Raw genomic sequence first — 27,733 nt, 5'->3', positions numbered from 1 at the left:
GTTTTTATTTCTTCTCCATGGATTTTAATACCTACTCCGAATTTTTCTTTTGTTTCCTTTACTGCTTGCTCAATATACAGATTGAATAACATCGGGGAGAGGCTACAACCCTGTCTCACTCCTTTCCCAACCACTGCTTCCCTTCCATGCCCCTCGACTCTTATAACTGCCATCTGGTTTCTGTACAAATTGTAAATAGCCTTTCGCTCCCTGTATTTTACCCCTGCCACCTTCAGAATTTGAAAGAGAGTATTCCAGTTAACGTTGTCAGAAGCTTTCTCTAAGTCTACAAATGCTAGAAACGTAGGTTTGCCTTTCCTTAATCTTTCTTCTAAGATAAGTCGTAAGGTTAGTATTGCCTCACGTGTTCCAACATTTCTACGGAATCCAAACTGATCTTCCCCGAGGTCCGCTTCTACCAGTTTTTCCATTCGTCTGTAAAGAATTCGCGTTAGTATTTTGCAGCTGTGACTTATTAAACTGATAGTTCGGTAATTTTCACATCTATCAACACCTGATTTGTTTGGGATTGGAATTATTATATTCTTCTTGAAGTCTGTGGGTATTTCGCCTGTCTCATACATCTTGCTCTTCAAATGGTAGAGTTTTGTCATGACTGGCTCTCCCAAGGCCATCAGTTGTTCTAATGGAATGTTGTCTACTCCCTGGGCCTTGTTTCGACTCAGGTCTTTCAGTGCTCTTTCAAACTCTTCACGCAGTATCTTATCTCCCATTTCATTTTCATCTACATCCTCTTCCATTTCCATACGATTGTCCTCAAGTACATCGCCCTTGTATAAACCCTCTATATACTCCTTCCACCTTTCTGCCTTCCCTTCTTTGCTTACAACTGGGTTGCCATCTGAGCTCTTGATATTCATACAAATGGTTCTCTTCTCTCCAAAGGTCTCTTTAAATTTCCTGTAGGCAGTCTCTATCTTAGCCCTAGTGAGGCAAGCCTCTACATCCTTACATTTGTCCTCTAGCCATCCCTGCTTAGCCATTTTGCACTTCCTGTCGATGTCATTTTTGAGACGTTTGTATTCCTTTTTGCCTGCTTCATTTACTGCATTTTTATATTTTCTCCTTTCATCAATTAAATTCAATATTTCTTCTGTTACCCAAGGATTTCTATTAGTCCTCGTCTTTTTACCTACTTGATCCTCTGCTGCCTTCACTACTTCATCCCTCAGAGATACCCATTCATCTTCTACTGTATTTCTTTCCCCCATTCCTGTCAATTGTTCCCTTATGGTTTCCCTGAAACTCTGTACAACCTCTGGTTCTTTCAGTTTATCCAGGTCCCATCTCCTTAAATTCCCGCCTTTTTGCAGTTTCTTCAGTTTCAATCTGGTGTTCGTAACCAATATATTGTGGTCAGAATCCACATCTGCCCCTGGAAATGTCTTACAATTTAAAACCTGGTTCCTAAATCTCTGTCTTACCATTATGTAATCTATCTGATACCTTTTAGTATCTCCAGGATTCTTCCAGGTATACAACCTTCTTTCACGATTCTTGAACCAAGTGTTAGCTATGATTAAGTTATGCTCTGTGCAAAATTCTCCAAGGCGGCTTCCTCTTTCATTTCTTCCCCCCAATCCATATTCACCTACTATGTTTCCTTCTCTCTCTTTTCCTACTGACGAATTCCAGTCACCCATGACTATTAAATTTTCGTCTCCCTTCACTACCTGAATAATTTCTTTTATCTCGTCATACATTTCATTAATTTCTTCATCATCTGCAGAGCTACTGTAGTAGGCATGGGCTTTGTGTCTATCTTGGCCACAATAATGCGTTCACTATGCTGTTTGTAGTAGCTAACCCGCACTCCTATATTTTTATTCATTATTAAACCTACTCCTGCATTACCCCTATTTGATTTTGTATTTATAACCCTGTAATCACCTGACCAAAAGTCTTGTTCCTCCTGCCACCGAACTTCTCTAATTCAAACTATATCTAACTGTAACCTATCCATTTCCCTTTTTAAATTTTCTAACCTACCTGCTCGATTAAGGGATCTGACATTCCACGCTCCGATCCGTAGAATGCCAGTTTTCTTTCTCCTGATAACGACGCCCTCTTGAGTAGTCCCCGCCCGGAGATCCGAATGGGGGACTATTTTACCTCCGGAATATTTTACCCAAGAGGACGCCATCATCATTTGTTGTATTAATCCTATTTGTAATGCCCGAGGCTGACGAAGAGTACTCAAGAATCAGTTCAACAAGTGTTTCGTTAGTGGTACCTTCGTGCATGAAGCCTTAAAATTCTTCCTATGAAACTTAGTCTGACGTGCTAGTTTCCTACAACTTGTCTTTGTTTGTTGTAGATAATTCCAGATGGTTATTCTTATTTATTTTACAATATTTAATGTTTCGGGAGATATGTTACCGGCAGTGTAGTTGTAAAGTAGAGGATCTGTTCCCGTATTTCGGAACATTATGTCAGTCAACAGTCCCCTGCAATAATGTGATGGCCAAGAACAGTGCACTGTACTAAATCAGTAGTTACTTCATTTGCGAACTAATACAGTATGTTTTTAGGTTGGTTAGTACATCCAAGTATATGTGGCAAGAGCAACCCATTAACGCTTATTTTTCCCTAGGCACCAGATCAGACCGCGTCCTGCCATCCTGATTTAGTTTTTCCGTGATTTCCCTAAATCGCTCTAGGCAAATGCCGGGATGGTTCCTTTGAAAGGGCACGACCAACTTCCTTCCCCGTCCTTCCCTAATCCGATCAGAGCGATGACCTCGCTGTCTGGTCTCCTCCCCCACAACAACCAGACCCACCAGATCAGGTGTTGAAGTGTGGATGTGTGAATGCAAAACGGTTAGCTTAGAGTCACAGGCGTAGCACACTAAGGGTGCTGTTATAACCGTGCAGAAAACATCAGCATGTAAATTACCTTATGTGTTTGTAGCAAGACTGTTCGACGCAGAGAAAAGACAACGAACAGAGTAACATGTGTCCATATTAAGGTACAACATATAAAAACAAATAAAAGAATCTTCATTTATACATAATACAACCTATTTGTAGGTACTGTAAACAGTAATGGTGCTAAATCTGTGGATTTATTTCGCTTAAGATTGACAGGTTGAGCTCTGTCTGCTATGGAATGCTGAATCCAGTCATAAATCTGGCCCGATACTCGAAAAACTCTTATTTTTACTACCCGATGTCGTGGACGTCAGCGGTAGACTTAGCGCCGACGTTCGCAGCGTCCTGTGTCTCACTGACGAACAGAGCAGCTAAGTCTAGTACGATTTCTGTTTGGGGAAATAATGCTGATTATTATGGAGGAAAGTTTCGTTCCCCACGATCATTGTAGTATGTGAGTACAGAACATGTTCCACAACTACGTAGCTGACTAATGGCAGCGGTAGAGGTCTCAATAGTACTTTTAATAGTAGACTGGCAATTGCAAGGAAATCGTTTCTGAAGAAGAGACATTTGTTAACATCGAGTATAGATTTAAGTGTCGGGAAGCCGTTTCTGAAAGTATTTGTATGGTGTGTAGCCATGTATGGAAGTGAAACATGGACGATAACTAGTTTGGACAAGAAGAGAATAGAAGCTTTCGAAATGTGGTGCTACAGAAGAATGCTGAAGATAAGGTGGGTAGATCACGTAACTAATGAGGAGGTATTGAATAGGATTGGGGAGAAGAGAAGTTTGTGGCACAACTTGACTAGAAGAAGGGATCGGTTGGTAGGACATGTTTTGAGGCATCAAGGGATCACAAATTTAGCATTGGAGGGCAGCGTGGAGGGAAAAATCGTAGAGGGAGACCAAGAGATGATTACACTAAGCAGATTCAGAAGGATGTAGGTTGCAGTAGGTACTGGGAGATGAAGAAGCTTGCACAGGATAGAGTAGCATGGAGAGCTGCATCAAACCAGTCTCTGGACTGAAGACCACAACAACAACAACACGATGGTTATCAGGGGAGAGGTAAAACATGTTATGAATTATCAATTCTATTATTGTAGACAACTTATGGAGTAACTGTTCGCAGAATTACTGCAGAATAGAGAAAAGCTGCTGAAATGAAATCTAGGGAAGTCTCAGTGTTGCTTATTTCTCTTAAAACTTGCACAAAGACAGAAAGCAATCAGTGCACAGGCATCCTCTGCTGTCAAGCTCTGTAACAATGTTCGCATCGTGGATGCAAATTATTGTGCGCCATTGAACAACATATGGTATTAAACTTAATGGGTTAAATTGTTTATTACCAGGGCGTTAAATTAGGATACAGCTTTTATACGGAACCAATAACGATCCGGCTCGATATTAATAAACTGCCTATTATTGTGAAAGCAAAAGTCAGTGTAATGAGAGCACAATGCAAAACGTTGTCATACAACCGTAATGTCATTGTAAAAGGTGAACAGAGCATATAACGATCTACCTCGGAGGTATATCTGAACGAAATTTATTGCTCGTTCACTTTGGAAGAGAAATTTTTTAACAACAACAGTGCAGTAAAACAGAAGTATATTGTAAATAGTCTTGCATAGTCACCACTGCTTCGCGAAGTGTCAGCCCTTGACTTCTTGTAGAAAATACGCAGAATCAAAGTAACAGCTACCGTCCTCGGACACATCATAGTGAACACGAATTTATCTGAGAAGGAAGTGGCTCGCCAAACTCTCGCTCGACCAATTACTGTGTGTTGTTCGTCTGTCAGGGACCTTTACGTACAACGATGGACAGAGAAGATGAAGAATATCCAAAGGAAAACGGCGTTTTTCGCCAGGGGGTGGCTTAGCAAGCGCGTGATCGTTACGGAAATGCTCAAGAGGATACAGTGGTATGCGATTCAAGTGATGTGTTCCACATCATGGAAAGGGCGTATGCTATTTCTTCCCACAAAAATCTCGCGAAACGACAAGAAAGGACAATTCAGAGATTTTCCCACGTCAGTCGAAGGCTCACCAACTGTCGCTCTGCCCACGCACCATTACAGGATGGACAAGGGCGATGGAAAAGGTTGGAAGCGGGGTAGTGGTACCAGATATCTCCGTATCACATACTATGTAGGGAGTCACTCGAAGTACGGATGTACACGCAAAAGGATCTGGGATGCAATTGAGCGAACGACATACGAGACAGAAGAAAATGTGTCAATTACATGTGGTTAAATTGAAATTACGTTTTCATCGTAGGTACAAATAACGACTACAAACGATAAATTAATTATACAGGGTGATTCAAAAAGAATACTACAACTTTAAAAATGTGTATTTAACTAAAGAAACATAATATAACCTTCTGTTACACATCATTACAAAGAGTATTTGAAAAGGTTTTTTTTCACTCAAAAACAAGTTCAGAGATGTTCAATATGGCCCCCTCCAGACACTCGAGCAATATCAACCCGATGCTCCAACTCGTTCCACACTCTCTGTAGCATATCAGGCGTAACAGTTTGGATAGCTGTTGTTATTTCTCGTTTCAAATCATCAATGGTGGCTGGGAGTGGTGGCCGATACACCATATCCTTAACATACCCCCATAAGAAAAAATCGCAGGGGGTAAGATCAGGGCTTCTTGGAGGCCAGTGATGAAGTGCTCTGTCACGGGCTGCCTGGCGGCCGATCCATCGCCTTGGGTAGTTGACGTTCGGGTAGTTACGGACAGACAAGTGCCAATGTGGTGGCGCTCCATCCTGCTGAAATATGAATTGTTGTGCTTCTTGTGCGAGCTGAGGGAACAGCCAATTCTCTAACATCTCCAGATACTGTAGTCCAGTTACAGTAGCACCTTCGAAGAAAATGGGACCAGAAACTTTATTGGCTGAAATGGCACAGAAAACGTTCACCTTAGGCGAATCACGTTCATACTGAGTTGTTTCCCGCGGATTCTCAGTGCCCCATATACGCTGAACAACTGCCGTCGATTCACTTCTGCCGTACTCAATAACACAAAAAGCTTTCTGTTGAGCGGTCGCCATCTTAGCATCAACTGACGCTGACGCCTAGTCAACAGCGCCTCAAGCGAACAAATGTACAACTAAATGAAACTTTATAGCTCCCTTAATTCGCCGACAGATAGTGCTTAGCTCTGCCTTTTGTCGTTGCAGAGTTTGAAATTCCTAAAGTTGTGGTATTCTTTTTGAATCACCCTGTATAATGATGTCTGAAAAGACGAAAATGACAAACGAACGAAGAGTGAAGGCAGCACATTGGTGTCCTTTATCTCTGTATCGTCTTGTTCTTTATCTTCCATACTTCAAGAATCAGAGGCTAGGGTCTAAAGTTTCCCTCGGTCTTCCGTCAATCATTTCTCTCTGCCTCTCTCTCTCGCTTTCTCTTCTTCTTCTTCTTCTTCTAGTTATGGTAAGGTCTTATGAGACCAAACTGGTGAGGCCCCTATGCTTACACACTATTTAATCTAACTTAAACTAACTTATGCTAAGGACACATACGCCCATGCCAAAGGGGGGGCTCGAACCTCGACGGGAAAAGTTGCGCGGACCGTGACAAGACGCCTAAGACCGCTCGGATACTCCGCGCGGCTCTCTTTCTTTAAACGAACAGTGACCAAGGGTTTATTAAACTGACAGCAGTACTTTCTCGTAAGTTCGTTAATAACCGAGACACTAGCATCAACTTAGTTTTTGAAATGGAAATAGGCGTTTCTTGCGATCAGAATAGCAGATCTCGATGAGACAAAATCAGTAATATAGCTTTATTGCAATCTGACAAGAACTCATGGAGTACAAACTGACCGAAGTTAGAAATGTTTGCAGAGTTTCAACTCGAGTAGTGTACTTTCAGCATATGAATTCCAGTCTGTCTTGTAGTAGTCACATCTTTACATATCACTTATTTCTGATTTACATTGTCAGAGAAAGTTTAGTAATAAGGTTTTTCAGTCGAAAACAAACTTTTCATAACTAAAAATGTGCACAAAATTACTGTTGTACATTGAAAGGAAAATAGAATAATAAATATTACTAATTATAGCGGGTATGTGTAAAGGCTCAGATGAACGTTAAAAAGTAGCCCTTGTAGATAAAAAGTAGCCCTTGTAGATGTTGCCAGAAAACTGCGAAATCTGGGATTTAATGGCATGCCTAGGTAGTATAGAGAATCACAAAAATCACTAGGCAGCGAATGAAATTCATCTTATTTAATACTTTTACTAGCCACTTAATTGAATGCCGGTTACGTTTAAGGCAACGTATGAAAGAAAGGTAATTTGAATACTTTGACAGTTACAGGTTCCACAGACGTCAATATTGCAACAATTTTGGTTCATATCAGCTGCATTTCAGTTGTGTTGGGGTGTCACTTGCTTATAAACTAAAAAGTTATTTACATTTCGGTATGTTATTTCAGTCATGCTTGCTGCAATAAATAAAGCATAAAGGTTTTGAAGTATACAAAAAATGAAAGTTTAGATCAGTTTTTCTCTGTTATAAAGTTGTAACAATTGTTAAAATTGCTTTTTCTAGTGTTTATTAAATATTAGTAACTGTTAAAAACTAGCAAGATACGTCTGCTTTAGTATAAGCCAATCACAATACTGATAATTTTCATGTTCTTGATTACCTTTCATTAAACATTTAAATTTCTGATATGAACGTGTTATTTGATTGTAATTTTATACTTTTCCTGTGCCCATTTCGTATATTATGAAATACCTCGGTATCCCATGCATTTTCCAGGAAATGTATAAAATAAAATTATATTTAACACCCTGTCACAAAATTCTAGATATTTCATGCGTTGTACATGCTTCATCTACAGTTCCTTGATGTAACACTATGCTGATACCATATATACATCCACGGAGAGAGAAATCAGAGAGTTTGGCAGTGAGAACCAGCAGCAGGCTACTGTGTAGATTGCTGGTACTTTGGCGAGGACTGTAATTGAATAAAAAACCCGAGGAGGTAGTGGAAAACTTGGAAATGAGTTATTCCAATTACTCTCTGGCTATGAATTTCTGTATCAGGCAGCCCTGAAATTAGGGGGCTTAAAAGTTCCGCCTCGCAGCTTCTCTCCTCGACCCCGTCTCGCTTGGAGCGCCGGTTTTCCACAGGCCCTGCGCAAAGCTGCGAATATTCCCCACAATACTCCGACTAAATCGTATAAAAGGGGTCAAGTTGACACTATATATATGATTCAGCCGTCCATATCTAAGGGCTTTAAGGATCTTTGGAACCTTCAATACCTTAAAAGTCACGCTTAACATCTTAATCTTAATATTCTCTCACTCACTACGCATAAGCTATTAGTCCTACAGAAAAGTGAACGGAACCTTTTTGCAGGAAATGTAATGTACGTCTTCGCTGGAGGACACGAGGTTCAAGTTATTGAAGAAAATCGAGTTTTAAAGTCAGTTTTTTGTTTCTCCAGAATAACTCGAAAAACACGGCATCTAGCGAAAACATATCCGAGTAAAAATTTAACTTCATTACATTTGCTGCAAAATGATTCTCTTTTTTTTCCCGTGGAGCTTATGCTCGTAGTTTGTACATAGCGAACATTTATAGAGAGAGCAAAATAAAATAATTGCAGAAAATATTTACAAGATTGGTACAGATCTGACCCTTTTTAATGAACTAAACAACTGCCAAGAAATGCTTGAAAGTGGAATTCCGATGCACCAGTCTATTGTTGTCACATGCGCATCTCGCATAATCTCTGTCCCGAGTACTTCGCTGTGTCTGTACGTCCGAATGAGTGGCAGAAGCAAACATGTTTAGTCACCAGACGAACGCAACGCAAAACAACTGCCACGTTAAAACAGTAAGTTTCATGCGGAAACATTATCGATAAGGGCCTGCTTCTCTGTCCTTAAAAATTTTCTGTTGTGCAGGAGTTAAAGCGTTTTGACATCTGTCGGTGGTTTCTGAAAGAAATGGAACAAATTTTGGGCCCTCAGGTTTTCATTTCTTCAAATGAGACCAGGCACAGCCTATCAGGGTATGTGAGCTCACGGACCATATGCCATTATCCATCAAAAAATCGCCAGCAGTAATCTCAAGAGCAGTGGCATATTCTCAAGATCGATGTTCGGTCTGCAACGTCCGGTGTCCGCATCTTAATACAAGTATTTCATTAAACTGTTGACGTTAACTGGTGTGTCCAGAAACTGTTTAATGCGTAGGTGGATTAACTCATAGAAAATGATCAATCGTATGACTATTTTCATCGAAACAACTGCGTACACCGTCTTGACACCCTGGTTACTAGTGCGTGCAGTTTCGGTGAAGAGAGGACAATCAATATAGGCACCACATTCAGCAGGCCACTTCAGTCGCCTGAACTCTCTTTCTTTCACGAAATAATAGGACGACCATTAATTAAATGTATTTGTTTACACTTTCACAAAATGTGGACCGATTCGCACAAGTCTGAGATATAGAAGCGGCGCGCGAAAGAAAACTAACAAAAAACATGTTTTTCTACGTAAAATCCGAATTAGGTTAGATATTTTGAAAGCCAGCTTGCAGTTTTATCAGAAGAGTGAAATTTTTTTATTGATTATATTCACATTAAACAGTTTCCCCGCATAAATTCGGGTAAGAATGAATTTTAGGTGCTACGTTTAGCTCGAATTTGAACAATCGTATTTCGGCAGCGGATAAAGATCATTGGATAAAAAAGTCTTGGTTTGGTTTTATCTTTTTGTATACAATACTGCAAGGATTGAATCGATTGGTAGAAATTTTAAGTATACAAGTGGCGCACTTCAAAAACGTATGAAGATTATTGGACACAAAATTTCATTTAGTTTTCAATTTATGCATTTATCTACTTTCGTTCAGCTAGAACCGATTAGTAAAGGTTTAAAGTATTGAAGAGGGGCTTCCAAAGCCACACAGAACGACGTGTTTTGCAAGTCAAATCCAACCTAAGGCAGATTTTTTCAAAGGGTTAAAACATATATTAAATCCAAGTCCGATAGACCGGTGGACCAAATTTCAAACATCAGGCTCGCTCTAGTCCGGAGTTATTTAAGAGTAACTGTTTTTGTACGTAAAATACGAACGGTGACGTAAAAATTAACTAAGCATTAAATTCAGCCTGATTAAAATCTTTTACAAAGAATTGGTCATGCGACATCATCAGTAAAACTAAAGTCAGGGCTGAATGATCCTCAGAAAAGACGCACGTAGGGTAGATATACAGTGTCACCGTAACGTTGATCGCTGAGTGTATCGAAGTAAAAAGTATTTGGAGCTCAGAACTGTAACTCACCGCATCACAAGACCTGGACCACCAAAACGACCATGTTCAACATTGTTCCTTGGTGCACTACGTGTTGTCACCTCTTTCCATATGAGCATAAGTCCAGAATTACTACTGAGAGTGAATCCGCTCTTATCCGAAAAGAGTACACGTCTCCAATCCTCGCCGGTCCAAGCCGCATCCTGTTGGCAGCATCGCTAACGGTGCCGCCAATTTGCAGGTGTCAAAGGAACACAATGTAACGGTCGTGGGACGAGTCCACTACCATGTAATCGGTGTGCTACACTGGAACGTGAGATGCGTGCGTTGCAGTCCTGTTAAACGAGAAAGAATCTGCACCTGCTGTTTGACGGGGGTCCTTTCTTGTCTGTTGCACACTGCAGCAAATGACCGCTTCGGACAACAGTGCTTCCGCTCCGTTAAATTTCGTGGTTGCAACCCCATAAATTCCATTTCTGCTTGTGATATTTATGTTGTATATCGTTCAGCCATATTGAGAGTGAGACGATTGATAACGCTCCAAAACTCGTCCCACCTTTTTAAATTCGCGGATCGCACCACTGTGCTTACGGCCACAGATACACAAGTGCCAATGACATTGATCGACGGCAAAGAGGTACAACAAATGCATGAATTAGATCTCTGGCTACGAGGTCGAACCACGCTGGTGTGTCCATGTGTCACGGCGACCTCTACTGTGGCGCCATCTTTGTAAATTTATTATATGCTGGATTCCATGATTTACCCAAGCTGAAGCCCCTGTGTCTATTAACTAAATTCGTCGCTTACCGAATTTTGGTTGCCTCTTTCACTACTGAGTCCCAGAAAGGTGAAGTCAAAACTATAATTTCGATTTTTCCGTGCACCACAGTGGCTCAGTGCTAATGCATTGCTCGGATACCGCCGATTTCTTAGGTCGTAAGAGCCGAGTGGACCTGTGATATCCTGTGCATCTTTCCTGCTCTACATGTGTCATCTGTCCGATGTATGAAAAGCCACACTCACAGGGGATATGCTATCTCACAGTATTTCGGAGGTGCGTTGCTGACACCTTTGCAGTGAGGCCCATTCTGAAGCTAAATAACAAGACTTTTTAAACCACTTGAATTCCGTCCACAGTCAAATACAAGATATGGCGGTCGACGTTGCGTCAATCACGTGACAATCGATTGCCTGCAATCGAGAGAACAGACGATAGCCAGAGATAGCTACACATCGACGCCACGTGACGTGCGGCGGCGCCCTCTACGATCTCCATATGATCGGCGGTCCCAGCTCCTAGCAGCCAGTCGTCGACTCAAAAATGGTTCAAATGGCTCTGAGCACTATGGGACTTAACATCTATGGTCATCAGCCCCCTAGAACTTAGAACTACTTAAACCTAACTAACCTAAGGACAGCACACAACACCCAGCCATCACGAGGCAGAGAAAATCCCTGACCCCGCCGGGAATCGAACCCGGGAACCCGGGCGTGGGAAGCGAGAACGCTACCGCACGACCACGAGATGCGGGCAGTCGTCGACTCACCTCGGAAGATGTTCTCCGTAGTTGAGAACGAAACGTCAGGGAGAAGAATTTCTACAGTTCGACCACGGCATCTTAGCCCGGAAGTGTTTACTGATGAAGACGCCGGCCGTGAAAGCCTACATGGTATGATAGTCAAATCCAGTTTGCAACGGATATCAAAATAGAGGGATGCCTTCCATTTTTGCGTGCTTTGGTGCGACGGTAAGATGACGGCGCTTTGGTACATGCAGTATATCAAACCGACGCATACAGGTTTATATTTAAGTGTAATTAGCTGACACCATCCTTCCTTGAAGATGAGTGTTCTCAGGACTATGGTACATCGAGTAGGCGTCGTTGCTGACGAGTGCAGTCTGGAGTTCTACGAATGAAAGCAGCAGTAAGCGTAAGGAATGCAGAAGTAAAGTGGGGAAGTTCGAAATCCATGGCTTTAAAGGGATATGTGGAACTTCTGTTGTCAAAAGGAAGGCGGATTCTCAACAAACACAAAGTAAAAGTAATTTCTCGCCCCTCACCACAGGCACCAGCACTTCTGGGTTCCATTAAACATGATCTGATGCTTCGATAGCCTGGAGTTTACAATTTGCCCTGTGAGTGACTGACGACACGTACAGTCCGTGAAAGATGCACAGAGTATTGCAGGAACAATCGGCTCTTACAACCTAATAAATCGGCTGTGGTGGAATGCTTTATAGACCCTGGGCACTTTGTGGTGCATGAAAACGCCGAAGTCGTAGCTTCGACTTCATCTCTCTCGGACTCAGTAGTGGAAGAAGCCATCGAAATTCGGTTTCCAATGAATTTAATTAATAAGAGATATTGGCTTCAGATTGGATGGAATGCGGCACTTTCTCTTATAAACTTACAGAAACGTACAGCTCACTGAGAAACGTATCTGGCGCTTGTGTATCTGTGTCGCCACGTTCAGTGCTGCGGTCCGCGAATTTGAAAGGATGGAAAAAGTGCTGGAGCGTTAGTCTTTCGTCTCACTCTGAAGATGGCTGGGCGATATACAGCCGAAATGACAGAAGAAGAAGTGGAATTTGTGGAGACGCCCGAAATGTAATGGAGCAGTCATAGTGCCGCGAAAATACGAAGGTGCACAACAGTGCTTGTGTCCTCAGAATGCTCCCAAAGCATACGAAATAATATTGTGAGCAATTAGAAACTCCTTTTCTACAATCGTCACTCTTCGTCCTTCTTTCTATTTTCTGGTAGTTCTTCTCCGTGTGACGTCGTCCAGATGTTGTATTGGATCATGTTGTAATGAAGAACACCGCAGCAGCGCATTATAACTGCTCGTTGATTGACACACAGTCTTTCCCCGTTCCTCCAATTGCCTTCTTTTGTGGGAACAGCCCAATTTGATATTATAGCCATCTAACGTCTAGCTTCCTGTGCATGACTGGGAGATCTCTGGCAACTTGCTCCTTCACCTTCACACATTTCCACCGATTTCTTAATTCCTTATGGTACTTTATCTATCTTGTCCTTAATGCTTGCAGGAAAGTACATGCGTGGTAATTCCTTAATGGTATTACACCCTTTCATGGATGAAGGACAAGAGTAAATTTATAAGTCTCCGTAAGAGGGCCTGGTTCGGAAAAGACCGAGTCGAAAGCTATAAGAGAAAATCTTTTTGATGCCTCTGACAGTCGACCTCTTGTACTGCAAGTTCTTTGCTTTCCTTATTTTGGGAGGAGGTACTATGGACGACATGAGGAAAAGGCTGCTATAAATATGAGTTCTAAGGGGTATACGTCAAGAACTAAGAGCACCTGTTCAACTTTGGTAATGACAAACACATCACATCTACAGGAAAATTACTCATAGCTGTTAAGATCTGCGTTTTAGAGTCGATGTTTACGACATTTTTCTCTGGTTTTCGTCCATGCTACCTCCTCCAAAAATATAGAAGGCAAAAAGCTCGCCCTAGAAGTGGGTCACTTTCAGATGTATCAGAACGATATTCGCTTATAACTGTCGACTCTGTCGTTAAGGGACTAGCGTGCATCATCTCAGATAGATAGATTTAACCTACCCTGTCATCCCTGAAAGTTGGTATCATCATCACATTGCCTATCCAGCACATAAGCAAGCCAGAAAGAGTATGATGGAAACTAAAAATAAAATAAACGAGTAAAAATATAGACATATTCTGTAATATTTTCGATAGTTCATGCTCCCTGCCATGTGTTGCAGAATTTATCAAAAACCAAGTTTCAGTACCGCTAGCTACTACGGAAAAAATTATTGTTACTCCCTGTTTCGTTTCTGCTTGATGATGATAAGTGACAGTCGAAAATGGTAGCAATAAACAAATTTTCGGACGAGCTGATGGCCGTAAATCGTGAGTTTCGATAGCCGTTTTCGTCAGTACTAGCACAACCCACTACGTTTATTCAGCTGAGGAAATTGTTTTGTGGAAAGAGAAAAACATACTATGGCTGCGTTCAACATGGCCTCTGTGGACTGAGGAAGAGAAAAGACTCACTTCTTTCGAGGTACCCAAAATGGAGTGGACTGACACAGCGAAAAACGAAGAGATCCTAAACACAACGGGTAAGAAGAGAAGCATGTGTAAATTACTTAACAAAAGAGGAGTCCAACTTACTGACCATTTAATGAGACATCTAGGATTTATGAACACAATAACAGAGGAGTATAACTGTGTAAATAGATCGACAGGTAGACAAAGACTAAGATAGGCAGAGAACATTATAAAAGATATGGATTCTACTTCCTACGAACAAATGAAGAGGAAATTGTAAATATGTGACGGGTGGAGATATGCCGCCCACGTAACTGCTGAGCAATGCGGACTGACCGCTGCAAAAGAAGCGTTTAACATGTCAGTAGCAGTTGTCCGCTATAGAAAGTCGTCCGCCCGTGGTAGGAGGAAATGGAATGTTTAACTGCTGATCCACGTGTTGCTCACGCAAACAGCCGCACTGCAGAGCTCAGTGATACCGTCATTTATGAGCTCATTATCTGCGAGCAGGTACGCCCACTTTGCGCTTCCCGTTTTACCAGCAATTACCACCGCTGTTTCCGTTGCTCCCTCGATGGTCAATATACTGCGTTCTGCCGCTACTAATCTTAATTTTGCAACTGCCTATCGTTCCTTCTATTTTAAATAATATATAGCAATGATAAATTATATATATATATATATATATGTAGCAATTCATAAATTACACTCCTGGAAATGGAAAACAGAACACATTGACACCGGTGTGTCAGACCCACCATACTTGCTCCGGACACTGCGAGAGGGCTGTACAAGCAATGATCACACGCACGGCACAGCGGACACACCAGGAACCGCGGTGTTGGCCGTCGAATGGCGCTAGCTGCGCAGCATTTGTGCACCGCCGCCGTCAGTGTCAGCCAGTTTGCCGTGGCATACGGAGCTCCATCGCAGTCTTTAACACTGGTAGCATGCCGCGACAGCGTGGACGTGAACCGTATGTGCAGTTGACGGACTTTGAGCGAGGGCGTATAGTGGGCATGCGGGAGGCCGAGTGGACGTACCGCCGAATTGCTCAACACGTGGGGCGTGAGGTCTCCACAGTACATCGATGTTGTCGCCAGTGGTCTTCGGAAGGTGCACGTGCCCGTCGACCTGGGACCGGACCGCAGCGACGCACGGATGCACGCCACGACCGTAGGATCCTACGCAGTGCCGTAGGGGACCGCACCGCCACTTCCCAGCAAATTAGGGACACTGTTGCTCCTGGGGTATCGGCGAGGACCATTCGCAACCGTCTCCATGAAGCTGGGCTACGGTCCCGCACACCGTTAGGCCGTCTTCCGCTCACGCCCCAACATCGTGCAGCCCGCCTCCAGTGGTGTCGCGACAGGCGTGAATGGAGGGACGAATGGAGACGTGTCGTCTTCAGCGATGAGAGTCGCTTCTGCCTTGGTGCCAATGATGGTCGTATGCGTGTTTGGCGCCGTGCAGGTGAGCGCCACAATCAGGACTGCATACGACCGAGGCACACAGGGCCAACACCCGGCATCATGGTGTGGGGAGCGATCTCCTACACTGGCCGTACACCACTGGTGATCGTCGAGGGGACACTGAATAGTGCACGGTACATCGAAACCGTCATCGAACCCATCGTTCTACCATTCCTAGACCGGCAAGGGAACTTGCTGTTCCAACAGGACAATGCACGTCCGCATGTATCCCGTGCCACCCAACGCGCTCTAGAAGGTGTAAGTGAACTACCCTGGCCAGCAAGATCTCCGGATCTGTCCCCCATTGAGTATGTTTGGGACTGGATGAAGCGTCGTCTCACGCGGTCTGCACGTCCAGCATGAACGCTGGTCCAACTGAGGCGCCAGGTGGAAATGGCATGGCAAGCCGTTCCACAGGACTACATCCAGCATCTCTACGATCGTCTCCATGGGAGAATAGCAGCCTGCATTGCTGCGAAAGGTGGATATACACTGTAGTAGTGCCGACATTGTGCATGCTCTGTTGCCTGTGTCTATGTGCCTGTGGTTCTGTCAGTGTGATCATGTGATGTATCTGACCCCAGGAATGTGTCAATAAAGTTTCCCCTTCCTGGGACAATGAATTCACGGTGTTCTTATTTCAATTTCTAGGAGTGTATAAAGCCTTTACAATTCGACGACACCTCTTCAATACATCGGAACTGGTGGTGCACTGAAGTTCAAGAGTCCGATTACTTTATATAACTTAGGTGGGGCTTTAACTGCTCAAAAACGTTTTAGCTTTATTGACTCATATTACTAAAACATAATGGATTATAAATGTTCTAGGCAGTAAATCGTTCGATAAAAATGCGAAGTTGTGAAGACAGGAAAATCCCTCAACGACCTGTAGAGAGCACTGGTTAACTTCGTTACAAAGTATCGACAAATTAAGTGGAAGAACAAATGTTACAAGCCGTCACGTAATTCCGGTTATCCGCTAATTTTCATGCTTGGAAGGTCAAGTGCAAGTTCAAGGTCAATAACGTCCTGACCTCTTTAGACATTTGCACATAATCTGAATCTACGTAATAACTTAGGTTTCTGTTGCGTACCAAATAATTCTACTGTTTCGTTCATACTCTTATTCTTTTTCCTTTCTTTCTAGGCTAAAGACTGTCTCCTTCGGTATCCGTTAGTCCATTCTGAAGTTGCTACCTCATCTTTTACTTGGATGATCAATATTTCTTTTACCAGACGTAAATTTATTTCGTACTATTTTCACGATCTTCATTTCATCCATTCTGTCTAAGTGACCGTTCCACTCATGCTTTCTTTTATGTACCTCTGATTAATGGAGTCCACTTTACATCCTTTTCTAATGCTTTCTCTTCTCTCTCTATCTCGAATTGTTTTCCCTGTAAGTCTTTACAGGATTTTCAAATCCTTATTTTCCAAAAGTCTTTTTGTTTGTGATGTTTCCGGTCTTGTCTCAGCTGTGTATGTCATGACTGATTTCACAATTGTTGTTTATATTCTTGCTTTTGCTTGTTTCCCTCTATTCTTGTTTTACCAAATAGTATTGTTTAAACACTCTGTCACTTCACTGGCTTTCGTTACTCGTTCTCTAACTTCCTTTTCGACATTTCCACTACTGGACCGTTCACTAGCAAGATATTTAAGTGTCATTACCTGTTGAATAATTTTTCCACCAACTTCCAGTTTGCGTATAATGGATTCCACATATGTGGTCATACATTTGGTGTTTTTGTATGCGTATGATCACACTTAGGATTTTTGGTGCTACGATAAATATATGTAAAGGATTTTGCAAGTTATCTCCACTGTTTGCCCGCAGAACTGCATCGCCAGCGCTATAAATGGTTCTTACTTTTCATCCCGCATTATATAACCACTACTCTCTTTCCCACCTCGTCTAAGAGCATGTTAATAAGTAGGGGGCTCAAATAGTCACTTTTTCTAATACCACTGTTAACTGCGAACCAATTTTCGCCTGCCTTAGCTGTTGGAATCAATGTTTTCAGCTGTTTTTATTAAGTTATAATTCATTCCCAGATCGCAGAGCATGTTTATCGCATCTGTTCACTGAATCCTATCGAAAGCCTTCTGTAAATCAGTGAAACAAAAATAAATTGGTCTATTCTGTTCAATGGACTCCACTGCAACCTGTATAAGAGTTAACACTACGCCTGTGCGTATCCTACCGGATCTAAAACCATGCTGTTCCTCGGCAAGGGTTGAATTGTTTTTTATTTTATTTCCTGTTATTTTTGTTATGAATTTAAAAATAGAACGCACTAGATTTATCCCTCTGTAGTTGATAGGGCCTCTCATATCCCCTTTCTTGTACATAAGGATTGTAATGCTAGTTCTCCATTCGTTTGGAATTTTATTACCGGTTACAACATTGTGAACGAACTTGGCCAATCGTTCATTTAGTGCATATCCTCCATAATTCAGTAATTGTTTGGGGATCCTTTCTTTCCCTGGAGACTTCCTATTATTAACAGACTCACAGCTTCTTTTACCTCTACATGTGATACAGATACATACTTGTACGCTGTTCTCTGATCTCTTTCCATTTTCTGGTGACTTTTTACTTTTATACAACTCCGTTAAATATTTAACCTATGATTCCTCACTTACGTCGTTCAGTTTCAAAATTTCGTTTCAATCTTTCCTCTGCTTTGTACCATTCCCCAAATTTATTTCTGTAACCCATAGAAGTCATGTTCTAAATTTCTAGAGAAGGTTTCCCAGTGTTCCTGTTTAAAACAATTCACTAGTGATTTTGTCTCGTTCCAAGTTCTTTTGCAATCTTCATAAGATTCTGTTGCTTTAATATTTCTTTTGATTTTGCAGTTCATTTGATACCAGACCCACTTAAAGCGTTTACTCATTTGGATATTTATGAAAATTACTAAATACGGTGTTCCGAAATTACTGCACCAAGGAAGATGTAGTAAATATTCCTGATTCCTAATCGTGAAAAGCCGCTAATATGAGTACTTCAGAAGTATATACTCCGGTCGAGATATAGAGGTGTAGCGAAGTAACTTAACTCCATACCTACGTGGTTCCTTTGGGAGAATGCTGGTGAAATAACTCCATTTTTAGCAGTCACAACCACTCGGTCGATGTTATATCTTTAACTAATAACTGGAAAGCTGCACAAGTCACACCAACACACAAAAAGGGAAATAGAGATAATCAGCTAAATTACCACATCATTATCATCGATTTCTAGTAGGATTTTGAAACATTTACTGTGTTCAGAAATTCTGAAACACCTCGAAGGCAATGATCCTCTTAACACATAACCACCACGGATTCAGGAAACGTAGTTCTTGTGAAACGTAATTGACGTTTTAAGCACGCGAAGTACAGAGTGCCATTTACATAAGATCTCAAGTTGATTCCATATCTCTACATTTTCAGAATACCTGACACTGTTCCATCCAAGCGCTTTGCAATGAAACTGCATATTTATGGAGAAACGTCTCCGCTGTGTGAATGGATTCGTTATTTTCTGTCAAAAAGTGAGCTTTTATAATAACTGATCGGTTATCACCTATTGAAAGTGAAGGGTTATCTGTGGTTTCCCAAAAGATTATTATAGCCCCTCTGCTGTTATTGATCTATGTAAACGAGTTATGTGACAATATGAGAAGTCCTCTTAGATTACATGCATATGATTCTGTCTTTTATCGTCTAGTGAAGTCATCAGCTTTCACATTTCGCGAAGTAAATGTCCGTGTGGGCGCTAAGGATAGGGAAAACCTTTCCAATTAGGGTTCTGAACCTGCCCTTTGAGTCTCCCAGCCATTCATGCCGTAAGACTTTGCTTTCACTTCCATACTACTAGGACACACCTGCAGTTGAGTCCACATCAGCAAATCCCTGAAACCCGGCAGTACTTTGACAGCTTTCAAATGAGAAGCGGAAACGGCTGTAGGCGACGAGGATAGCCGTTATAGAGCTATGATGAGACGTTATCATAAAGAAGTTAGCAAAATAGCGTTGTAGACACGCTTAGCAGCTGCGCCCAGCTTAGGTAACTGTCAGAGATCATTTTACACCGAGTCTGTTGCATAAGTTCAAAGGTGGTTTCACGAATATACGGAGATGAAATTTTTCCGATGTTACACAGTAAACACAGTTGATTTCCTGTTTTCGTTTCTAGAAGAAAACTGGCGAATTGAATACCCGCTCAGCTAGTACTGTCATAGACCGGTAGACATATCTGCATTCTCAGGGAACTACTTAGTTCCGTTAATCCATCTCATATGATATGTGCTGATATTAATACGTTGTATTCTGTTGTTTTGATTGCATCACATGCTATCATAGTGGTTTCGTAGTACAGAGGAAGTTTACTTCGATATAGGTAATTGAATGTAATTAGTAGACTATTTTAAAACAGAATGAATTAAATAATAAAGCAATATTGAACCGTAAATTTCTTCACTAACAATAAGCGTAGAGTTTACTGCTGCAATAAATCATTACACAGAAAATGTGACTAAACAACCTAGATCAACTAACAATTCTGCTATAGTAAGTGTTAGGATAAAAGTAATTATACTCATTTTTTGATATGTCACCAATGTCTTCTTCTTCAAGAAGACAAATAATTACAATCATTCATCATACATTAAAGGTTCTGCCGCTCTGCGAGGTAAGCTATTAAAAATTGTATTTTGTTAATGTTTGAATTTGGTCTTTAGCCAGCGATAGTGTTATTTAAAACACCTAAAGACTCTTCGCTAATGACATATATGGTGGTATTTCAAAGTAGAATCTTTTCAGACGGAAGTGGAAATCGGTGAAGAGTTCCCTTACAAATCAGACATACGTGATGCAATTTTCTTGCGAATTTTTGGTTGTAAAGTTGTTACCTATGTGGAGTTTTTAACAAGAATGATTTACAAAGTAAGCTCGTAATGAGACGATTTTTTCTTCATTACTGAGGTGACCTACAACAAACCAATTATTTTGAAATAAGAGACTTGCTGAGTTATAGCCCAGGACAGTGCAATCGAGCATAAGAGTAGGTATTGCCAACCAGAGTACACACAACCATTCCTCCAATACGAGTCTAGAAACTTTCCGGAACTGATCATGAATACCGCATTCAACTGTGATTATTCATATATATGTATATTTATTTATTTATTTATTTGTGGAACGACCATCATGGCTCGGAGTCTAGATATTATTGTGGACCCCAAACTCTATTAATTACACAGTAACAGTCACAATTACAATAGTGAAATTATGTAGAAGTTATTCACAAATTGTGTACTCACAGTTATTTGATATCACAGTAATAAGTGAAAGAGTAACAGTGTCTTGCGCCGACTGTTACTACTTTGTCTACAAAAAATGTAAACTGCGCTACAAAGCTGAAGACATCTAGATGTTTCAAATGCCTCATTTCATAAGACCGCGAACGTTAGTCACATACGAAGGTCGGCTGGTGAAGGCGAGTAATTCGAGTCATTGAGTCGGCTCTTAAGGTGCGGTCTTGTGTGAGCCACCAAGGAAGTGATCGACAGTGATATCATCGAGATGAAATCCTGAAAGTCGTAGGGTGGTGCGGCTTGTTGAAAACGGCCTCTGTACGAATATTAAGGGCTGCGTAGGTTGCAGCTTTTTTATGAAATGCCTTTTTGTCTCTGAGCATAGGATAGTATCATATTGCTGAGATTGATACTTATTGACATTGGTAAAGGATGCTGATAATTTTTATGGATGTAATTACACAGGACTGTGCTTCATATTTATTGAGATAGTGTGTATGATAATGGGATCCCAGTTTCATAGTATGACTTGATCAGTTTCTGCACATGCGTGATCGCATCCGTCCTGGATTACTGTGATAGCTTTCGTAAAAAATCCTTTTCTAGTAAGTATGAGATAACTGCAACCTTTGCAAGCCATATTTTTCAGGACGCAATCAAAGTTATGAGATGGTGAAGTTCGACCAGATTTAGATTGTCCCTTTCTAGGCTTTGGCCACACGGATTTTACTTTAAAATCCCACTGAATAATTCCTTCATTTAAATCTTTATCTCATCTCTTTGTTGATTTGGTTTCCGAAAGATACAAGCTGCATTTGTGTGAGCCAACAAAGTGTCGAATTTTAATGTTGTCTTCCGAGAATGTACAACCGCGTTTGAGGTGTTACAGTGATTGAGTTCGGAGTCGTGTGCACCACCAGTGACACTTTTGTATAAAATACTCAGAATAAACTTGTTAAATGCTGTCTACCACTTACGACTAAACAGATGGAATGAACGGTCTATTTCCTCTCTCTTTTGATGTTGATGGCTGGGTAGAGGTCAACCTAGCTACTGATCGAGCCGTCGAATTCGCTTTGATTTATGTCCATCCCTCCCATGAATGGCAGCATGCAGCAGGAGAACATAACGTATATTCATGTGTAATATATCAACTGCCGAGAATGTCTGTGTTCGTGAAATTTAACCAGTCTACAGCCACTTGAAGCTTTTGTAAACCTCATTCAGTCGTCAAAGTCTTAATGTACGTCTATCATATTGACCAACACATACTGTCACTGTATACGCTAATACGGTATCATAAAGCGTGTTATCTTACAGGACTGTGCTAGACCTTTTGGGAAGTTGCGATCCACTCAGATGAGTGTGCGGTGAACGTCGGTCACTAATTATTTAGTGTTCTTAGATATATAAGTTGTGTAGTGAAATTGCACTTGCGTGGTCTAATAGCATTATACGAGATTTATGAGGAAAGTAATGAGACAGACTTTTTATCTGCCAATTTTTTTCTCAAACAACAGTATTGTGCCCTTCAACATATTTCACATCTGAACCGGAATGCCTTTTGAGGTCAAAATTCGGTGAGACATGTGGCCATGTGACACGGAACGTTGTCATGATGGAGCTTCCACGTGTCTGCAGCGTCTGGTCTCATTCGATTCGCTCTTTTCCTGAGCCTTTCAAGGAAATCTTTGCAAAACACTTGACTGACAGTTTGTCTGGTGGAATAATCCCGCAAGAGTACGGAAACGATGGACATTTTCGCTGTTTTTCACTTTTAAGGTCTCCCTGGGCAAGGTTAATCTTGAATGTGTTTTCGACCGTCCAAAACTGATCCGCGCCGGTGGAAACTTTGTGCTATTGTTTAGGAATGATCCCCATAGGCCTGTTTCAATTTCTGAAAAGTCACACTCGTGGATTCCCCAAGCTTAACAAAAAACCGGATGGTGTAATGTTGCTCTAAATCGAGGTATTTTATTTTCGTAATACACAAACAGAACATAACTTCACGCTGGCGCTCTCAGAAATCACGGAGCTGGAACTCGGACTGAACATCTGGAAGCGATGAGCACACCGGTCTACACAAGTAGGACAGCACAACGTTCCCAGATTACTCAGAGTGTCGTCAGTTTCATTACTTTTCACACACGTTGTAATTACTTGTTTACTGAAATATAAACAGATTCAGACAGGGGGTACAAGCATGGGCGTTTCACAACTTATTTCTGTAACACCTCTGTTACACTGTATTATCAATATACCCACTTACTCACTTTATTACAAATAAGAGCATAAATGTTTCACTTGCACGAACTTTCCAGGATAAAGCAAATAAAAGCTGCAGCATCTATCAGGGACTCAGATTAATAATTAGCATAGAACGATGCTATTAATAATAGTTATAATTATTATGTTGACAAAATGAGAAAAAATTTCAGATACCGTTTTGAAACAGTAATAAGGAACATAGAATATATACACTGAAGCAAAGTAAAGTAATATTTCAGTTCAGAAAGATTTGAAGAAGGAAGTTGACGCGCACTCAAACACACACACACACACACACACACACACACACACACACACACACACACACACACGTGTGTGTGTGTGTGTGTGTGTGTGTGTATGTGTGTGTGTGTGTGTGTGTGTGTGTGACTGTGTGAACAGCTGTGATATTGTATACTTAGTACAGACCAGTAGGTTATTAGAAACAAGATATAATGAACGTAAAGAAGCCTGGAAATATGGCACCAGCAAATTAACATTTGCAAAACACCTTCGACAAGAAAACCATCCCCCCCCCCCCCCAAAAAAAACCGAGAAAGGAGTGGTTATGAAACTAATCAGTCTGACCAACAAAAGGCATCTTGTAACACTGGAAGAAATCCAATTTTTAACGTAAGAACAGATTGGAAACACCTAACAAACGACAAGACAGACATCAGCATCCAAACATTATATAAAGAAATAAAATCTATAGCAGATAAATAACACTCCCTCTATCCACCACAGAAACAGTATCATACTAAACAGCAAATATACTCTCCATGGATCACTCACCACAGTACTACAGCAAAGTAGTTTTAATAAAGTAATAATACGATACAGAGGTTAGGATGTTTATATCCCCGCACACAAACACTCATTCCGCATGTTAAAAAAGTAAAAGTTGTAAAATAAAATCTTACCTACACACACACACACACAGAGAGAGAGAGAGAGAGAGAGAGAGAGAGAGAGAGTGAGAGAGAGAGAGAGAGAGAGAGAGAGAGACAGAGAGACAGAGAGGGAGAGAGGGAGAGAGAGAGAGAGACAGAGAGAAAGAGCATACGCTTTCACAAAGCCATAAAGAACAGAACAAATTACGGTCACATCTCGCAACGTGAAAACATGCTACGCGAAGTGTGTGTACCACCACACAGTATCAAACCATATTATGTCCAGTCTTACTGAAGTGCAGCTATTTAAAAATCGGTCAACTATGTGTGAATGAACGTTTGGAATGAAACAGGAAGCAAACTATTCGTGAGTAATAATTGTAATTCAAAACTGTTTAATAGTAATAAAGGAAAGCGTGAGTACTGTATACGATCTGGAAAAATAGATTTTTAGGTAAAACCAAATTGTTATAGTAACCACTAAAGAGGCTTTGATATGAAGCGAAAAGCGTATGTTGTAAATTAAACATTTATTGCAGATACAAGAGACGAAACAGAGCATATGTTACTACTAATAAAAGGTTTAGAGGAACCGATAGAAGCAAGAAGATTTCCAAACGAAAGCGCTTTTCTGTCTGAAAGTAACGATGATTTGGAAGAAATGTACAATAAAGGAACAGTAAACACAACTAAGAGATTCGGATGACGGGAACAGGATAAAAGGAAAACGTGATAAACAAAAGCAGAACGTTGAGAACGACTTGTAACACACCAACAGTGGAAGAGCAGTGCTGAACGTTAGTCATTATCTCCGCTTTGCCAATGAGTTTCTGATCATACTCACGCTGCCCCTTTTTTACACTACTCTACTGAAACGTAGCTCTTCTCTTGCAAAATGCACAGTCGTTTGTTGTTCACAAAACAATAAATAAAAACCCTTCTTGCCAATGAAAAGGATGCTCCAATGAAATCGCAGCTGCTCTGTCTACTGTGCGTGAAAGTTTACGAATTCGCTAAATTGGCACCCACGAACTAACGGTTGCAACACATTGTAGGTAGATAATTAGTGATCCTTTAACCTACTAGTCAGCCTTTACATGCGTTACAAAAGTAACGCGTCTTTCCCTACACGCATCAACATTGGCTCTGCTAATAGAAACCGTATTTTGATGTGTTCCTCCCTGAGAGTCAGACAGCAGTGCAAGCCAGACTGCAGTCCACGTATATAGCGGTATTCCTTGACACCAGGAAGTCCTTCCGTACACAGTCATTTACAGAACATTTTAGGAGAATACGATAAATTGGCCCGGGTTAGTAACTGTACTCATGATTTCCTAGCGAGTAGATGACATCACGTAAATTCGCCGCTACCCAGGAGAGTGTTATACCACCGATATTGTTTAGTATATACAAGCCATTTCTTTTCATCTTGACACAGCTAAATATCTCAGAAGCTAAGCATCGGATTAAAAAACGGAAAAATTCGTATTCAGTATTTTTAAACGTACTGTTCTGCGATACCAATATTAACCACCCTCCGTCTGCCCGACACCCCATGTGGCGGGCTGGGCACGGGGGGTGGGGGGTGGGGGAATACGAAATCTTAAATAGGAGAATCCCATTTTTATTGTTTTATTGTACATTCGGATTCTACGGAAAAATGGGAAATTTTTTATGTTGCACTTCCATAGTTGTGCGACAGATGGCTCTGTAATCCGCAAATAACACTGTTGACTCCCAAAACAGTAATATCTCGAGTAAAATGCACTGGATGAAAAACATAAAAACAGACGTCTGTCCAAATGACTCTGCATTTGCAATTTTCTCCGTGCAGCTGTTTTGAAAAACTCATTAATATATTATTTGATTTGATCTCTTTGCGTGCACGTCATCTACATTTGTAAGTACTTTGCTTCGTAACGTGACTGCGCTGTATCCTCATCGTCCTACTCCTCCTCCATGTTTCACCCCCTCCCTCCAACATGCCATTCTCATCCTCCTCTTCCTCCTTCTCTGAGAATCGCGTCGCTTGTGGAATGGTGACTGGCATACTGTCACGCGCCGTCGCAAATACAGAGACACGTCTGGAATATACTGAATGCCAAAGGACGCTGCGACTGGCACCAGACTCAACGCGACACTCCCTGATACCTCTTCCAAGTATTGGAAAGTTTTCCTTCTATTCACTGGCAATAGACCCATCCCCCATTACCCACTCGTCGACAACAACCATCCCTTACCTGACTACCTAAACAAAGCTGCACGCTTTGCATGCTATCTCAGCAACATATTCTCCATCGACGATGATCCTCATTTTGATGATCACATGACGTAAGACAAGTACTTAAAGTAAACCCAAAGTATGCCCTGATCACGACAATGTTACCTGTCGACACCTTAGAGAATTCCCTGCCTCCTTCCTAGTTAGCCTTGTATCTCTTTATACCACTATCTCTCTAAAGGTTACTGTGGAAAGGCTTTAAAATCCTACTCTTCCTCAAACTGCTCAGAACCCCTACTAGTGCCTTCTCCTACCGCCATCTAAGTCTTACCCGAGTCTTCAGCAAGGACTTGGAATCCACCCTCTGTCACTGCACACCTGACGAAACAGTACCTACTTCGACTTTAACCAGTATGGCTTCCACCCCATTTTTCTGATGACAAGCTCCTCCACCTTACTCATCTCCTTTCCCATCATCTCAACGTCCGTACATTCGCTATCTCGGCCATCTTCGACCTGTATAAAGCCTACAACCGTATATGGCATTCCTCTCTCCCTTTCAAACTCCAGACTTATGCACTTCCTATTAATTATTCCAGTCTTATTGCGTGCCGGCCGGGGTTGCCGAGCGGTTCTAGGCGCTACAGTGTGGAACCGCGTGACCGCTATGGTCGCAGGTTCGAATCCTGCCTCGGGCATGGATGTGTGTGATGTCCTTAGGTTAGTTAGGTTTAAGTAGTTCTAAGTTCTAGGCGACTGATGATCACAGCAGTTAAGTCCCATAGTGCTCCGAGCCATTTGAAGCATTTTCTTATTGCGTCCTTCCTCTCTGTTTACCCAACATTGCTCACCATTAGCGAAACCAATTCCGGCACATTCCATCCGACTGCAGGTGTACACCAAGACTCCGTCCTCTCCCCTCTTCTTTACTCATTTACATTGCTAATATGCCTAAACAACCACCATCACTTAATCGTCTTCAGTATTCTCATGATGACATTCTCTCTCTCTTTATCCTACTTTCCAGAAATCCGTACGATCCCTCCAAACTCGCCTCAATTAATTTACCTCATGGCGTAACCAATGGCTTCTCAAGATCAACCTATCGAAAACCCAGGCAATCATTTTAGGACGCACTACCCATACCTACCAAGACTTCTATCTTACCATTTATAACCGCTCTATCCAGCTAACTAATACACTAAAATATCTTGGACTAACATCGACTCACAACTAACACGGAAAACATGAATGGCGGGCTCCATGTGGTTCCCAAGTCGTGCAACGACCGTAAACCATAAAATTACCATATATGCAGCAACCAGTCGCAAAATCA

General features: G+C 41.5%; 1 protein-coding gene across 1 annotated transcript in view; it reads left to right on the top strand.

The window, feature by feature from the left end:
• LOC126481098 (uncharacterized) overlaps window positions 1-27,733 on the top strand; it is a 1,059,355-nt gene that overhangs the window by 915,460 nt on the left and 116,162 nt on the right. The window lies entirely within an intron of this gene.

Source organism: Schistocerca serialis, chromosome 5, assembly GCF_023864345.2.
Source record: "Schistocerca serialis cubense isolate TAMUIC-IGC-003099 chromosome 5, iqSchSeri2.2, whole genome shotgun sequence".
Lineage (NCBI taxonomy): Eukaryota > Metazoa > Arthropoda > Insecta > Orthoptera > Acrididae > Schistocerca > Schistocerca serialis.
This window is presented reverse-complemented; position numbering and strand designations above follow the sequence as displayed.